Here is a 17,592-nt window from a genome sequence, read left to right as displayed (position 1 = left end):
GTTGAAAGCAATCCAAACCCAGAAGATTCAGCTTTACCTCCTCTTCACCTGCCTGCAAGTATCAGGAAGAGAGCTGTTCACAGAGATTCCTCCTTACGGAAGCAATACATCTGCATAACAGAGCAACCTTTGTTTTGCAAACATCTCTCACCTCCCGCCTAAAGGTCTTTCTCACCTTTGCATCCTCAGACTCTGCCCCTCTCCGCTCCAATAAGATCATGTTGCCTCACTGTTTGGAATTTCCATGTCTGTGTGAGTTCCTCTTACTTATACCTTAAATTTGATTTTTCTCCTGTTGATCTGTCTCATGTTGTGTTTATTCTTAGTCTAGCTAGAGGGACCTTGAGGAGCAGAGGGAATTCTTCCTCCCCTACAGTAGCAATCTCTAAAATCCTGGCTTCAATTTCTTGGCTTCTTTAGAAGCTTATCTGTTGTGAATGATTCAGTGGTTAATTTTGAGTGTTGCGATTTTCATAATTCAATCCTGGAATTTTACATTTCTGTAAAGAAGCTGCTTTTTTAGTTGTTATTGTCACACATTAAAAAAAAATTATATTCCATGGGCACCTGGCTGTCTCCGTCGTAAGAGCATGTGACTCTTCGTCTTGGGGTTGTGAGTTTGAGCCCCGTGTCATCTGTACAGATCACTAAAAAAAAAAAAACAAAAAACCAAACTTAAAAAAATATATATACCCATAGTATTTTCATTAAAGAAGTCATTTATTGTTAAGACTATACCTTCTCTGCTAAACTTTTTATTTGGTGGTTCATAAAAAAATAACGTTGTTTCAGAAATGTCATCTTTGGAACAGGATCAAACATATACCCTAAGCAGAGGCATGTTAGAAATAGCTGTACTTTTCTTTCAACAGTAGAGCAATCCTCCCACACTGTAATTTATTCTAATACGTGTTTCTTCAAATCTACAGCAATATTTTCTAAGCGTCTTCCAACTGTTTGCTGACAAATGAGTGTATTTTATTTTGCAGTCATATTTTCTGGTTATTATTTTCCTATTTCAACATTTGTTTATATTTTCTACCTTTCCAGGAATAACCGGTGTTCCCCCAGTGAGCTGTGGCTTTGGGTCTTTTGGCATCAAAGAAATTTCATTAAGTTTAGCAAAAATTGTAAAGTATTTGGTCATCTCTTATCTCTAAATGTCATTTAAAAAAATCCCATTGGCGTTTAATCAGCCTTGATGATCTGAACTCCTAATTTTTATTTATAAAAATTTTAAATTGTTTTATTTTTATTTTGAGAGAGAGCGAGCAGAGGAGGCGCAGAGAGAGAGGGAGACAGTCTGAAGTGGGCTCCACTCTGACAGCAGAGAACCTGATGCGGGGTTTGAATTTATGAGCCATGAGATCATGACCTGAGCCTGAAGTTGGAGACTTTGCCGACTGTGCCCCTTATTTATTATTTAAAATGTTTACTTATTTATTTTTAAGAGAGAGAGAGAGGGAGAGGGGTTGGAGCAGAGAGAGTGGGAGACAGAGAATCCCAAGTTCTGACTGTGCAGAGCCTCTGGCAGTGCAGAGCCTGATGCAGGGTTCGAACTCACAAACTGTGAGATCATGACCTGAGCTGAAATCAAGAGCTGGATCCTTAACTGACTCATGAACCGGCCAGGTGCCCCTGAACTCCTAATTTTTAAATGGCTTTTTGTATGTGGTGGCACTGGGGAGAACTCAGCCAGCCAAAGTCTCATTGTGCGTGAGCTCACAAGTTTCTTGTCTCCTAGAGAGAGCTCAATAAACTTCAAATACGGTATGAAAAGGAGAATTTAGGAGCACACATCAGGGGCACCCAACCTCAGCTGGTTGTGGGGGGAGAGGTGAGGGAAGACTTCCCAAGTGAGGGACATAAATTAGGCCTGAAGATAGCACATGGGAGTGAGTTAGACAAAGGGGATTGCAGAAGGGTGGAGAGTCTTCCAGAAAGAGGAAACAGCAATGTGTAGGCCTGACTGTGAGAGCAATCAGGTCTCATTCAAATAACAAAATGCTCAATGAGGCTGCATCTTGGAATAGAGAAGGGAGGGACAAGGGATGTCGCATGATTGGCTGAGTCTGGACTTTACTCTGAGGACAATGGAGAGAAATAGAAAGGTTTGAGCAGAGGGGCCACCCAATGGTATCTTCAGGAAGCCTCCTGGTGTTTTTAGTGTGGAGAATGTATTGGAAGTTGGCCAGGTTGGAGGCATGAAGATCTGTCAGGGAAAGAGAGATGAAGTGATGGGCTACGTGTGGCATCGAGTGGTAGATGTGGAGAGAAGGTTCTGGAATTAACAGATAGGTGGGAGGTAGGATCCAAAGCACACAGTGATGAGGCAGATGAGAGGGATTAGTGCCACCAGAGAGTGGAGTCAATGGGGAGATGGGTCTGGTCTGGTGCGTGTCTGGGACTCAGGCTCCTGGAAACAGGCTCTGGAAAATCTCTGGAGATCCATCTGTGAGGGCGTGAGGAAGGCAGGATGAGGCAGAATGAGAAGCTGAGCCACAGTGTTGTGAAGACCAAGGCCTCAGCCAATGCCCAGGGAGCTCTGGAACTCTAAGGGTGGCTCCTTAGAATTAGCCCAGGTTAGGGCAGGAGGGCTAAGCCTTTGTGTCTCTACATCAGCCAGACACTGGTTGCTTGCTATGTGGAAGAGGGGGTGGCAAACTCAGGCGAGGCACTTCCAAGGCAATTTGCCAGGAGGGACTCAGCTGTGAGTACTGGCATCTAAGGGCTGGGGACATACACCCTGAAGAGAGGTCCTGGAGGAAGCACTGTAGCATCCACTCTTCTGGCAAAAGCTCCTACGTTTGCTTTGGGACAGGTTTACTTTTAGGTGCCTGAGAACCTATTTATCCATTCCTTAGTTCACAAATAACTAGTTAATTCCTTCCTTCTTTCCTTCCTTCCTTTCCTCTATGCCCAACATGGGGCTCAAACTCCCAACCCTGAGATCAAGAGTTGCATGCTCTACTGACTGAGCCAGCCAGGCATCCCAGGGAGGAGTTACCCACAGCTGTGGGATGTACAAGGCGCTGTGCTAACTGGTGGGGATGGTGGGGGTGGTGGGGGCAGAAGCAAGGAGGGAAGATTCAGATACACGGTGTCCAGGCAGCCTCTGTACTGCAGGGGACCAATTCTTCTCTGTCGGAACGGAGTGCCTATTTCCTGCCTTCCCTTCTTAAAAGATGAACCGTGATTGCTATTGCTTTTCTCAGACACCATTCAGCCTTCCCTCCCTTCTCTTGGGCTTAGACAGTGAAAACAAGTCCAAATACCAGTCCCTTTCAAAGAACCTGAGACATAAGGTAAAAGTTTTAAGGGTTGGGAAATCTTACAAAATTCTCCACAGGCCTTGCTCTTTGGCCCACTGTTCCTGAAGAGGAGTCTTTGCTGTTGTGCCAAACTCCACGCCTCTGGCTCTTCTTTGATTCTCTAGAATTCAAAAGACAACACTTTCCCCTTCTCTTTCCTTGGGCAAAGCTGGCTTTCCAGGATTTAGGCCTACAGCGACGGCAGGAGAAAAACATCAGGGCTTCTATCTAGGAGCCAGGACTCAGGAAGTCGTTCAGATATCTAGGGGCCTCCTACACATGGCCAACTTTGGACTGTTACATTAATTAAACAGGGAGTCCATTACTGAGCTGGCTCCAATATTATGGCGGCCAACCCATCCTCAGCAAACCCAAATCTTGGCCTGTAAATACCTCAAGGTGACACAATGCAAAAGCTAAGGACAACCAGTCGCCAACAGCCAATTGGGCTTTAAGCTGTAGCCAATCAAATAATTTCCTTTCTTTGTTTCTGCACCTTCTCTGTCTTTCCCTGGGCTTTTGTGGGCGGAGCCCTTTGAGCCACTTCCGGTTTGGCACTGCCCAATTTGAATCGATTTTTGCTCAAATAAACTCTTAAAAATTTTAATATGCTTCCGTTATCCTTTAACAGACAGACATCTTCTTCCTCCCCCTTCCTCCCCATTCGGGTCTGAGTGGAAGGCATTTCCAAACTAAGGGTCAAGAAAGGGGAAGCGGCTTTGCTACAGAAAATCTATTTATAAAATCACTAACAAAGGATAAGGGGAATCCTTTCCCAGACCTCCCCTCAGTCTCTTTCTGGTAGGCGAATAATAATTTAAATCTGATTATGGTTTCTTTCAAGGGTATGCTTTTGGAAAACACACAAAAATAAATCCCAATTCTATCAATATTTTGATGTTAAAAAGATGACTTTTTGCTGGCCACTCAGCTACGGATCTTGAAATGATCATGCTAGTGTGGAATAGTGTGATCATTCCTCTAAAAACACACCAGCAAATTTAACATATTAAACTATAATCACCCAGGCCTACCTTAGTTGTGAGCTAAAAAAATGCGTAGCTCAGGTCAGGAGACTGTCGGTTTAGGAGCAGTCTGCGAGGCCTTTTGATGGTGAGATAAAGAAGAGGTTTTTCTTTTTTTTTTTTTGTCTCTTCATCCTCAAGGAACACACCTCTTGTGTGCTCTGTCGAACAAAGGAATTTCCGAATTCATAGTGGAATTTGGAGGTAAAGTATTATGTGCAGACTGATATCTATATGCCCTTGCAAAGCCGGTTTCAAACCACAAAAGGATTAAAAGGAAAAAAAAAGCTGGGATTCTGCAATAGACTGATTGGAGGAAAAGCTAAGGCGTTGAGAGTTAGCAATAAAAACAGCAACTAACAAAATCCCAAAGGAGTTGGAATTCCTTTAGTTTCTATTTGGCATAAGAATAATATGGTTCCTTTGTTCTTTCTTATCTGCAGTACTCAAATAATAGTTTATTTCATTCGTGCAGTCCAGTTGCTTCTTCTAAAGCGTTGTGCAAAGCAGAATGGTGCCCAAGATAGCCTTACTTACGGAGAATAACAGAATGAACCTTTGTGTTGATGGTTTGGAAGAGGGTAGTATCATTTTTAAAAAACTCACACTACAAAGATTTTTTTTCCCCCTGCTGTGAATTTCAACAATTTCATAGCATGGGCCGGGATGGGTGCCTTGCTTTTAACTATTGGTCCACCTGGCAAAAGGGTTTCTCTGAAATCCTCTCTGTAAAAATAGAACTCAGCTCATTTGCAGGAAACTCATTTTTTATTTTTTGTGTTTGGCTGTTTATGGTTTTTAAAAGCAGATGCAATGTTATCTGTTGCCGTTTGTGCAAATGATGAATTGTGCTTTCAAACTCATTTCCTCCAGCGAGTTTGACCGAGACACTGGGCTTTGGAAAAAGCTCTGCTCACAGAGTATTTGGCATTATGAAGCCACGAGGCAGTTGTACAAGTGAAGATTCTTTATGATCAAAATAAGAAGTCCGGACTTCGGTGTTGGTAACACAATTCTTGTAAACCATTCGAACACTGCTGAGCTGTGCTTTCTCCGCTTTTAAGAGAGGGAATGGGGGAGGGGCAAGAGAGTGTTTTAAGTAAACAAAGGTTCCAAATCTAGGGAACCCAATTCACTTGGATGTGCGTATTATGCAATTTCATATATCGTAAGGGGGGTGTAGCGTATCAAGATTTCAGATAAGTGAGTCCTTGTATACTTTTCAATGCATGGAATGTTTTTACATGCATACTAATAAAGGCCCACCTTTGGGCGAAGAAAAAAGGTCTCCTTTCAAATGAAATCAAGCCCAGGTAAAGTTGAAACCCAACCCACAGAACACTGGCATCGTTTTCAGGCTAAAAGAAGATGAGTGTTTCGGTTTCATCATCCCGTAACACTGACAAATGTGACAAAATTTGCAGATTGCATTAGGTCTTTCAAGCCACGTGTAAATACGTGCGCCAATTTCTGTGCAACTCCACAAACAATCTGCTGTTTGAAATGAAAGACCAGCGACTCTTCCGTGAGATAATCATGCGGTTCATTTACATGAAAAGTCTTAAATGGCAAAAATGCTCCTTCCAATTTACATCACAGTGTCTCCGTAATGGAGAACAATGGCTTCCTCAATGGAAGTTAATGCGGAGGCATCCTGAGATTTACAGAAAAAACAAGCAACGACAAAACCCACCACCAACTTTTCTGCCTACTTTGCAAATATCAACCAATTAACCTAATTTAAAAGAAAAAGCACCGAAACATCTTCCCAGGCTGGGTCTTCACCGCTACTGGAGTGATATTGCTTATGTTTAGAGTGCGGCCGATCACACGCAAGTGAGCCTTTTTAAAGAGCTTGTGGTGACACGTTTTCAGATCCTTCCATTTTGTCCTGGTTCCTGGGTCAGCACAATTAGGTGAACATGGGGTTTCTCTCTCCTTTAAAAAAACAACAAGAAAAACCCTTCCAATTGAGCCCACGTCTGTGAAAGAGGTAGGACCCAGGACCCAGGGCTGGATAAAATAGCATACCTCGTCTGCTGGGAATATATTGTGTCCTTCTCGTTTGCATTAACGATGATGCACAGCTCTGTGGTCTGTACGGGGTTTGTACATGTATCTTTTTTGCGTTCTGTAGGCTATGACCACCTGCTGTATGTACTCTACGTGCTTGCTATATTTGTACACTGTCTCCCTTCTTGAATTTAAAGACCTACCTATTGCATCGTGTTTACTCAATATCGTTCCCCCATTGGGGGGGGGGGGAATCCTACAAGAACCGAACATGCCATGTTTCAATCTGGCCCCAGTGGCTTTTTTCTCTGAAAGCAAAACGTGTGCCTTTTACACCAGGGCTTTCTCCCCACCCCAGGGGGTGTCTTCCATTCTTTTGTGGCTCAGTTTAAGGCGAAAAGGGCTCCAAACCACTAACTAGACAGAGGAGAGCCCCTTTTTCCACCTCCAAGGAGAATCTCCGATTTAATTTCTCCGAAGATAGCGTGCTCTCTTCTTACTTATTTGCCACCATTGCGAGGAGAACAAAACACCACCTTGGCGTCAAGATCCCGGGTAGAGGCTCACGGTCTTTTTCAACCATCTTTGGCGAGGCCTTGCTTCCTTCCACTCGAGTAAGTTGCGGCTCGGGGCCACGGCCAGGACGGGGTGAGCGCCCGAAATGTCGTTGGCATCAAAAGAAAAAAAAAAAAAAGCGGCCTTCCCTGCAGCCCCTGAGCACCCGCACCCCGCTCCCCGGGGCGAAGCCGCCACCCGGCAGCCCCGTAGAGGCGCGACTTGGCAGGTCCGCCGCCGGGCTGCTCTCGCCGCCGCCGCCGCCGCGGAGTCGGCGCCGGCCGGGCGTCCGCGCCCGCCCGGCTGCGGGGGGCTTCGCGCTCTCGCCGCCCTTCTCCCCGAATCCTCCCTTCCCCCCACCGGCCGCCCCCTCCCCCTCTGCCGCGCTCCCTTTTGTTCGCTCGCCGCTCGGGCCGCCGCCGCCGCCGCCGGGCCCGCACCCCCAGCCGTAGGCCCCGGCGTGGCGGGCCGCCCCGCCGCCGCCGCCGCCGCCGCCGCGCGGCCTAGAGCGCGCCGCCCGGGGAGGCGCGGGGCCCGGGCCGGGCGCACGGCGAGGCCGGGGCGGCGGCGGGGCGGCCCGGGGGGCGCGGGAGCCGGCAGCCCGGGCGGCGGCGGCGGCGGCGGCGGCGGCGAGGCCGCTCCGCCGCACACGCACACACAGACCCCGGCAGCGGGAATGCGGATGACACGCCCGTAACATGGAAGCCGCCGCCGCCGCCGCCGCCGCTACGACGACAGCAGCAGCAGCAGCCACAGCAGCAGCAGCCGGCGGCGCCGCGCTGAACAAAGGTCATCCGAGCTGCGGCCCAGACGCCCGGGCTTGACCGCTGCGAAGGCCAACCCCGGGAAAGGGGGTGGGTGCGCGCCCGCGGGGCGGGGGGCGGCCGGGGGCGAGCGAGGGGGGCGAGGGCAGCGCCGCACGGGGCGCGCGGGTGGGCTGCGGGGAGAGGCGGGCGCGCCGGCCCCGCGTGCCCACCCCTGCGGGCCGGGGCGAGCGCGTGAGGCTCAGGCCCCTTGGCCTGCCTGCAGTGGCCTGTCCCACCCCGGCCTTGGGGACAGGCTGGCCCTCGCGCCCCGCCAGCCTCCTCCTTGGGGGGGCCGAGGCCGGGCCGGGTTCGCTAGGCCCCACAGGTTCAGAGAGGGGGGCCACGTGAGCGCAGGAGCCCGCTCCTTCCCCCCCCCCTCCGGCGCTGGCGGCTCACGGAGGATTCCTGAAAGGCCGCTGAGCCCCTCTTTTCTCGCGCCCCTTGACTTGCCCCCCACCCCAGGCATCCCTAGTTTCCTTCCCCGAGGTGAAGGGATTTGGACTCCCCCCCACCCCCCCACCCCAGGTGCCTGAAAGAAGAGAAGGTTGGAGGAGGAGGAGACTGGGGGGGCGGCTGGCGGTGGTGGTGACCGGGCTGGGAGAGCGAGGAGAGGGACGGGAGGAGGGGGCTGGGTGGGGTGGGGGTGACAGGCAGAGAGGAGCCTGGTCAACAAGCCAGCACTGCTCTGCTGGGAGGCCGAGGCCGCTCCTGCAGCCGACGCTTCCAGTGTGAGCAGACACACATAGATTGCTTTCTTGGGGGCTCTTTGTCAGCCACCCACACAGAGAACACACACTGACACACAGGTACACAAAGATGTGAGCCAGGTTGTGGGAGGTAAGTGGGGGAAGGAGAAGGAGGGGGCACCAGTGTCTGCGGTGGGCTTCGGGGTGGAGGGGCAGGGGGGATGGGGCCCCGAGGGGCTCTGGGGGTGCCGGGGAGCCGAGCATTTCCAAGGCTGTGTGCTTGTGCGGCGGCGGGGGGCCACACGATGACCTTCCCCTCCTCACCAAGACCTGAAAGGGAGCAGCAACCCCCAGCGAGGTCCCCTCCGAGCTGATGATTTTCAGGGACTTGTTGGCAACTCAGGGAGGGTTGCCATAGCTTTTTTATGTAGGGTGACCAGAACCGGCTGAAACTGGTTTGAGGCAGATCAGCTCCTGAACACAATGCAGTCACTGAGCTACTACAGTGGGATAGCAGCTTCCTCCCTTCATGGCAGCCAAAAGCAGAGGACCTTGCAGGAAGGTACCACCCCAACACAGTATGTGAATGCACACTTAGACACCACACAGCACTGGTACGTGGCTAATGGAGCCCTGAAAGGTTCTGTGTAGAGAAGATGGGGAAAAAGGTGCAGGTTTGCAAGGTCTGAGATTACTTGGGCTTTTCCTGCCTTTTTCTTTTGCTTAGGGGATGGACAAGGAGCTGAGATTTATGGCCCTTATTAAAGAAAAAATGTGCCTTGCTAGGGTGGGGACACTTGGTGTATGCAGTCTCTCTCTCTCTCTCTCTCTCTCTTTCTTTCTCTGTGTTTTTAACAAAACAAAACCAAAATGAACTGATGGGTTTGTAATGGGAGTTTGTTGCTGGAGAATGCTACTTTGCATGCCTTTTTTTTTCTTTCTCTTGCAGGGAATGTTCTGTTTTGTGCTTTTCCTTTTAGAAGCTACTGAAGGGTGTTGGGGGTACTTCTGACTATTATGAAGGCCAAAAGGTAACAATATTGTTCTAGGAAATGAGCAGAAATGCGTTCCAGTGATGCTGTGAGGCATACATGCTGTCTTTTTTTTCCTTGTAGGCCTGTTGACTGGGGCTGCTTTTAACCCTTTCATATTTGCAGAGAATGCAACCGTGTGACAGTAACTGAACACTGGGCCAAAGTCTTTTCCAAAAGGTCAAGGTTCACAAGGTGAGATATGATATTTTGAGCATGAATTTCCGTGTTTATTTGAAGATCCATTCCGAGGCAGACTGCCAGTGGAGTGGTACCCTGGAGAGAATTTTGGGTTTCAGAGTGGAGAAGAAATACTCTTAATGTTATCCAAGGGTATGGGGCTCTAGGGTGGTATAGCTATCCAGACCAAATCAGAATGACTTCATTAACTGGCATGTGGGTAGTCCTTTGAAGGAGGCAGGCCTGGAAAGGGGCAAGTTTTAAGAGAATGGTAGGCTTCAGGGCCTTGTGGCGAATGCACTGTTTTGCATAAGACCGAAGCAGCACACACACAGCATTATCCCCGTCGATGACCAAAAAAAAAAAAAAAGAAAAAGAAAGAAAAAGAAAAAAGGAAGGACTTGGCCAAATCGAGGCAGCCTAGCCTCCTTTTTAGGATTTGAGGAGTCTGAAGGTAGCTTTGCCTTTTTTTCATTCATCACCTTCCTTTTCCCTTGCGCTCTGTGTTAACCTGAAAGGTTTTTCACTCCCGAGTCAAGTGGTGGAATGGCTTTTATTGATTTTGGGGGCTGTTGACGGTGAGTTTGCCATTGGATTATTTGTGGCATACATTTTAATGCGGAATGCTAATTCAGTACCAGGAGGAAACCGGCTAGTGTGGCTTCGTCTGTGAAAACATGCCTGTTAACTCCACGCTTTACAGCAGTGGCTGGTAGAAAATGTCGGATGCCTAAAGAGCTTGCAGTCAGAATTGAGCTGGCATTTTAATGCACCCCCAAACCCAGAGGCTGGAGAGTAGCAGAGAAGAGAAAGCAGCAACGAGGGCAGCAGAACGAACAAAGGCAGTGAGGCAGTGAGCGTTTACAGGGCAACACTGCCTTGGGGTTCCTTGCAAAAAGACTGCAGCTTCCCCACACAGGAAGCCAGCAGCTCTAGAATGCTCTCCAGTAGGATCTCCACAGCCGATAGAGGAGTAGTTCTGTCTGCTGCTTTGGGAGAAGTACAGTCCAGAGGCGCCCGCGGAAGACAGGCTTGGAAAGAAATTTCGCCCCTGCTTTCAAGAGGCGATGCTGTGCCTCTCCCATTTCAGCAGAAGAGAGACTTCAGAAATGCCCAGGATCTCAGAAGATGGGAAGCTGTGTGCTGGCAGCGGATGGGTGGGCAGACTCCCTGCAGCGAAGGGTGTCAAGTACGCAAGGGTTCCTTATTGTTAAGAATTTTTTCATGTGATCGCAGAAGCCTCTTGGGTGTGAGAAAACTGGTGAAAGGGAGGAAACGAGGGCATGGTTAGCTCAGGGTGCGTGGTGTAGTATTTAATAAAGATCCATGTAATCTCGGGCTGGGGTACCAGTCAGTAGCTAAAATTCTTCACAAATCACGGTGCTAAAATTGGTTTTCAGCTCAACACCGGTTTCGACTGCCAGAGAGGTTCTGTGTGTGAGTGGGGTGGAAATCTGCTTGCGAAGCAGATCGTGACCCACGTTGCGTGATCTGTTCCTGCCTTTCTGGTGCCAACTAAAACTCAGATGGCTAATGTGATAAACCTTCATTAGCTTAATACAGTCAGTTGTTTTCTAATGGAGCCCTTCGCTCCTGTCTTTCGGAAGGCCGTGATTTTTATTTCACTTGGACGGCCATCCCCTCGCAGTGGCTGTTTCTGGACAGTAGGTTGAAGAGCCCTTTTTGGAAGGCACTGCCTGTCACAGAACGTTCTGGTTTACTCTCTCTGTGGTTTTTAGCTTTGTTACTCCTCCTCCGCGCCCCCTCCCCCCCCCAAGGCTCCTGGAAAATGCGCATTTGTTTTGCATTTAGGCCCGTCTTTCCAGCTGCAGGTGCTGTTTAAGCCTGGAGAGCTGGTTCTCCAGGCCAGCAGTCATCTGTGGACTGAGAGCTGGCTCAGGTGGCGATCTCTTGCTGGGGAAGAAAAATGTAGCAGGCCCAGGTCTCCGAGAGAGGCGTAGAGAGGTTTCTGGGCTGGGGAATGTGAATGTGAGTGCAGGGAAGGAGAAGGAGCAAAGCAGCGGTCCCTTGGAAGAGCCAGGAGGGAACAGGGCGGCGCCCACGCTGGGGCCAGGCCTGTGTCCCGGCCGCCTCTGTCGCCAAGCAGGCAGCCACACCTGGAGCCTGGTCGGGATGGCCTGCAGCAGTCTCCAGGGTTGACAAGATGGCCATCCCTCTCTGGAGATGGGATGTGTGGGTTTGGCTGATGAGGGGACACTGGAAAGGAAGTGGCACAGGGTGGTCGAACCTTTGTTTTTATCATTTGCCTCCCTAGGATGATTTGTTCTATGTTAAGAAACCCTGGAGTGGCGGCTTCTAGGGCTCTCAGAGTCCTGGTCCAGGAGAAGAGGCTGGCTTCTCTCCTCTCTTTCACCTCTCCTTGTGAGCAAAGAGATTCCATGGCCCCATGCACTTTGACTCCTTTTTAAAAAAAGGGGTTATGGGAGGCAGGGAGCCAGCCTGGACGTGGAATTTTCTGTGCACGCCCTTGACCAGGAGGAGGTGGAATTTTCGGATTTTGTGTCTCCTGTCCTCCTTGATTTCTCCCCTCGAAATGCATTCTTGGGTCTGTCTTCTGTTGGTTTTGAATAACCTTCCTCCTAGCCTTGCTAGAACTCCCCATCTAGCCGTTCGCAGCTGGAGCAGAGGGTGCCCTGATATGGGACCTCAGGACAGTTGCCAACACAAGGGAAACGGAAAGCATCTGGGGAAGATGTGGGGCTGCTCCCCCCTCCTTCCGCGGACATCTCTTCCTAATCAGTACAATACAGTAACCACATCCATTGAGGGAATGAAACGTTAAGGAAATCTACACCTTTGTGTTGATTATATGTAATCTTTAACCAAGTCATGGTCAAATAGCTAACTTTTCTTAACTTTTAAATTCACATACAGCGAAAGGTACTCTGTTGGGTTTAGTTTTATGGGTTTTGACAAGCGTACGTAGCGCTGTGTATCTGCCACCACAGGGAAGGGGTCCGTCAGTCCCAAAACTTTCCTCCTGCTGACTGTTGGTAACCCCGTTCTTCCCACCCCAACCCCTGACGCCGCTGATTTGTTCTGGCTTCGTTCGCTTAGCGAAGGGCGTTTGAGACTTACCCGTGCCATCGCGGATACCCATTCTTGCTGCTTTTCTCTTGCCAACTTGTACACCACTCTGTGGACCTGTCACAGCTGATCCATCCCCTGGCTGGAGGACCTTAGGGTTATTTCCACTTGTGGGTGCTTGGGAAGAGAGCTGCTGTAAACCTTTGCATGTAGGCTTTCGTCTGAACGTACATTTTTATGTCTCTTCCCTAAATACTTACGGGGAGTGGGACAGCGGGGTCCTACGGTAAGTACTTGAGAATTAGAAGTTTGAACAAAAATACACTCAGCACTTCTGCTTTGCTCCTGAGAGAGGTCTGGCCTCGTTAGCTGCAGTTGAGACTTCCCAAGTAAGAGATGGCAGCGAGCATTATCTGAAGACACACGAGAGATGATTATGATAATAGACCACTCACTAACGGGATGACATGCTTTATAACCCAGAACTAATCGGAATTAGCCAAAAGTGGAAACAAAAAACCATGAGTGGTAAAATATCCTTTATTTCCTACAGCAATTATTTTTTTAATCTCTTCAGTAGCGTTTGGCAGTTTTAATCTTTACGTTTGTCTTCAGGTTCAGTAAGACACCAAACAGTAACACTCAGAATTTTGGAACGTGGTACCAGAGACCTTTGCTGAAATCTGAAATAACTTTAATAGTTATTATTGAGCTTTTATGCCTTTTAAGGAAGTGAAAATATTTAAGATCTGGGTGATGAAGTAGGGAGATTCTTTTTTTTCTAAAAATTTTTATTTATTTTGAGAGAGAGGCAGGAAGAGGGCAGAGAGAGAGAATCCCAAGCAGGTTCCACACCGGCCGTGAGGAGCCTGATGTGGGGCTCGAACTCATGAACTGTGAGATCATGACCTGAACGGAAGTCGGAAGCTCAGCCTAAACCGAGCTACCCAGGTGCCCCCACATTTTTTAAAATTTTTTTATAGGATAAAATAGCGTTCAGGGTTGGGCAGAACGCATGGACCAAGGCTGTGGTGCTGTAGGCAGAGGAGAGCCCGAGAGGTGGGAAGTGATGTTAATTTGGGGATTATTTCCTCCATTTTACAGCTGCCGAATGTTTACTGAGCACCAGATGTTGAGCTAGGCACTGGGAGCATCGAGGGGAAAGGAATCCGGAGAGAACACTCTAGTGGGCGGTAGCCTACGGATCCTAGGGTAGGAATGTGAATGAGCCGCCTAATGCCCCGCGTGGAGAGGGACGGCCCTTGAGGAGGTGGCTTCTGTGCCGAACCGTGAAAGACGAGTGAGTAGGTGCAGGAGGCAGAGACTGGGGGAACAGCATGAGAGTCCGGTGGAACAGCCTATGGAAAGGCGCTGAGCGAGCCTGGTGTTGTGAGTGGGGAATGGGAGAGTAGGGGTGGGTGTGGGAGAGTAGGAGTTGAAATTAGGAGGCAGTCAGGGGCCTGACTCCCGCAGGTCATTCCACATGGTCCATTTGCGTGGGGACTTCCTTGTGTAGGCAGTGTACGCAGAAAGCCTTACTTGTAATGACAGAGGTCCCAAGGCAGTATCTAAGTGGGACGTGGTGGTCCCTAAGGAGGGAACACTGCAGCAGATCTAGGAGAGGAGGTTTTGATCCGAGGCCTCATTGGGATGGAGCGGTGGTGGGTGGGGTAGGGGTGCGCCCCTTACTAGAAGTAGGGGTGGTGGAGCGGGAGGAGCAGAGGAGAGCGCCACGTTTGCTCCTCGGGGCGACTTGCTGCTGGGGGGTTTTGTCTGAGATCCTGCATTCAAAAGGCAGAATGCACTTGGCGGGTGGATGCGATGCTGGGAGTTCAAGTTTGGGTTGGGTTGTCCATGGAAGTGGCCTTGGCTGCCTGGCTCTGTTTGGGTTGGAGGTCTTTACCGAGAGGAATTGGCGTAGAACAGAGATGATAGACAAAGAAAGATGGAAAAAAAAGTGGAGGCTGGGGTTCTGTAAGGTGATGGTTTACATAGTTAAAGCCTTAAAGAAGGTGGGGCTGAAGAACTGAAGATGCACGCTCTGGAAAACTGGAGGGTAAGACATTTCTGGAGAGGCAGAAGGTAGTATTGGTGGCTGACACCTGCGGACCCTGCCGTCCGTCTGGTGATTCTTTCCGTCGGTTACCTCCTGTAGTGCTGAAACACGGAGATGAGCTGTGTCCTTCTTCCCCCCCGTGCACAGGTGGGAAAGTGACCCCAAGACCCTGGCTGAGGCCTGCTGGGTCATAAATGAGAGCAGAGACAGAATTTGAAGCCTGCTGCTCGCCACTAGGCTGTTTGGCTTTGGGGGAGCAGAATTGGTGGGCATGAGGAGCCCACGGAAGGTGTTTAGGGGTGTGGAAGCTAGGAGGAGGAGCCTGAGAGAGGGCACAGGTGGGCGTTAGACAGTCAAGGCCCTGATAAGGTTCAGGTTAGAGGTGGCAGTTGATGCCGGCCAAGGCAAGACTCCATAATGGGAATGCGAGTCTCCCTGGTAATTAGCCCTGTTTTCCTGACTTCATTCATCATGGGAAGAGGCGACTGTACCCCCGAGATGGTGTGGGAAATAGCGGGCTGAAGAGATTGTGTTCTTACTGGGCACTATGGGGTGAGGATACACATTGGAAGGGAGAAGGAAGAGAGATGTTTTTGTTTTTGTTCTATTTATTCTTTGAAAAGGATGAACTTGAATGGAAAGTCGCGCTGAGAAGAATCTTTGGTTTCAGTAACAGATAAACATAGTTGGTTAAAAGAATTCTTTGAACCATCTTCTGCAGACAGGAAGTTCTGACTTTTTCCTCTTTTAGAATGAGAGGGAGAGCAAATCCTACGTGATCTAAATCTGGAGACTGAAATAAGTAATTTTCGACAAACTCAAAGTGGCCTTGTTAGCTGTCCCAAGCATTCCCTACTAAGTAGCCTGTACTTGGTGGTCGTTAGGGCCTAAAAGTGCAGGTTTTGTATTATTTCCGGTCCGTATTCGTACAACTTGATGTAGTTAGAGATTCCAGACTTCTTGCAGGGCGTATAGAGGCCTGGAGATAAAAATCAAGGTGTTGTAGTTCGTGAATGTTTTCTCAGCCCAGCTTCTTCTTTTTGGGACACAGACTTGCTTTCCGGAGGCTGACTCATTGGTCTCGTAATGGGTATTGATTCTGATCATTTGTTTGTGAGGGACAAGTTCTTTCTAGGGACTGAATCGTAATTAGGCTGTTGAAAAACTTACCAGGTTAGAAAATTCAGAGCCCTATGTGTTTTTTTTTAGTTCCGTTTTGGTTTTTTTTGGCTTTTCTTGAAGATCCCTTAGCTAGCAATACTTCAAATATTTATACTTGCCTCCTCGTTTTCTACAGTGGGCCCCAATGGGGGGGGGGGTCAGGGGGGAGAACTGGAACCCAGCGCTCCGGCCTCCTGGTATAAGACAGGTTGCGTCATTACTATCCCTCTGCCTTCCAGGGTTTATTATGTGTTTAGTGGTGTCAGAGCGAGCTCATATTTACAGTTCGTACGTCACGTGAGCCACCCAGGGGCTCCTTGGGAAGCTGGTCTTCAGCTGTGCGGCTGATTTAACGTAGCAAGAATGGGAGAGGTAGTTGGAGGTCTCCGGTTGGAGAAGTGATCGATCATGCCTAGTGGTCTGGTTAAACATGGGGGCTCAGTGCATGGAGATTTCCGGTTGCCTTTGCCTCCCTCTCAGTGACGCACACCTGTCTGCCCTTCCCTTGATGATGTAAGTCTGCCTTCTTCCACCGATTGGCCGTGGGACCTTGAGCAAGTTCCTTAGATCCTAGGCCATGCTTTTCTTGAAGGTCTTTACGAAGAGTAAATGCGTATAAAGTGTTTAGCAGAGTGCCGGGCACGTGGTAAGTCTTCCCTAAAATCTTGGCTGTCCTGTGCTCCTCGCTGTCCCTGGTTTAGGGGAAGGGGCTTTGCCCTGAGATTCTTTTCTCATCTTAGAGAGTATTGTTTCTCCTCTCGTACCTTTTACTTCGTTTTTAAGTAGATTTTTTTTTTTTTTTTTTTTTTGGCCCAGGGAAATACACAGTGAGCGTCTCTTGCCTTGTCCGTTGAGGTCTTCAGTTACAGCTGCCCTATGTCTGGCTTAAAGTGGGTGGGAAAAAAAAGTAACAAAGTGGGTGACATGTAGGCGGGGGTGGGGGGGTGGGGGGGAAGGTATAGCATCCTTGTTTCCACCTGGCCAGACATTGGTTTGTCGTTGGAAAATGTTGGATGAGTTTCGTAATTATTAGCTGGTCCTTTGTCTCTGCCTCCAGACGGATCCACCCCAGTCCATGCTGGCCATAGTCTAGTTGGCATCATTGACGTTGACCAGAGCTAAAAACCCAAATGGAACCTGACGGTGAAAACGCAGCGGGTTAGCCACAGCCTCTATTCCGTCTTTTCCCACGTCACGTTGCTTCCCACATTTGCTTGGCAACGGCCAGGTATTCATTACCTTGCACACTGGGATTTGCTGGGGACGGAAGATGGAGTGGAGAGGGCTCTAAGGAATCTGTGGATCGTATTTGAGGGTCTAAAACTTTTCTGTCCGTATGGGGGGCACTAGACACGTCTGGCCACTGAGTTTGGAAGGGGGCTGGGCCTCACTGGTGAGCTGTAAGTGGCATGAAGACACACCAGGTTTTGAAGACTTCCACAAAAGTGGGGAGGGAAGGAATGTAAAATATTTCATGAATGCTTTTTTATATTGATTACAAGTTGCAATGACACTATTTTTGGTTGAATACAAATCATTACTAAATTAAAATTATCAAAAGCATTAACTTAAGAGTTCTTCTTCTCCCCCCCCCCCTTTAAAAAATCTGAATCCTAGAAGATTTAAACATATATACATGGCTTTCATTCTTTTCCTGTTGGGACAGGGCTGCTCTGGAATGTTGGATGGACAGCTAAATAAATTTAGCAGTGCAATTTCT

At 49.1% G+C, this 17,592-nt stretch overlaps 1 protein-coding gene across 10 annotated transcripts in view; it reads left to right on the top strand.

Moving 5' to 3' along the window:
* The first annotated feature begins 7,520 nt into the window (after positions 1-7,520).
* Positions 7,521-17,592, top strand: part of ZNF532 (zinc finger protein 532) — a 107,139-nt gene continuing 97,067 nt past the window's right edge. For 2 of the 10 annotated variants that reach the window (XM_039230501.1, XM_039230502.1), the window contains exons 1-3: positions 7,521-7,758; positions 9,346-9,427; positions 9,512-9,622. The gene's annotated coding sequence lies outside the window, so the exon portion shown is untranslated. Of the gene's footprint in view, positions 7,759-8,662; positions 9,011-9,345; positions 9,428-9,511; positions 9,623-16,929; positions 17,101-17,592 lie in introns of those variants that run through there. The other 8 variants (XM_039230492.1, XM_039230497.1, XM_039230498.1 and 5 more) reach the window with 7 other exon arrangements.

Source organism: Hyaena hyaena, unplaced genomic scaffold, assembly GCF_003009895.1.
Source record: "Hyaena hyaena isolate Hyena2069 unplaced genomic scaffold, ASM300989v1 scaffold_47, whole genome shotgun sequence".
Lineage (NCBI taxonomy): Eukaryota > Metazoa > Chordata > Mammalia > Carnivora > Hyaenidae > Hyaena > Hyaena hyaena.
This window is presented reverse-complemented; position numbering and strand designations above follow the sequence as displayed.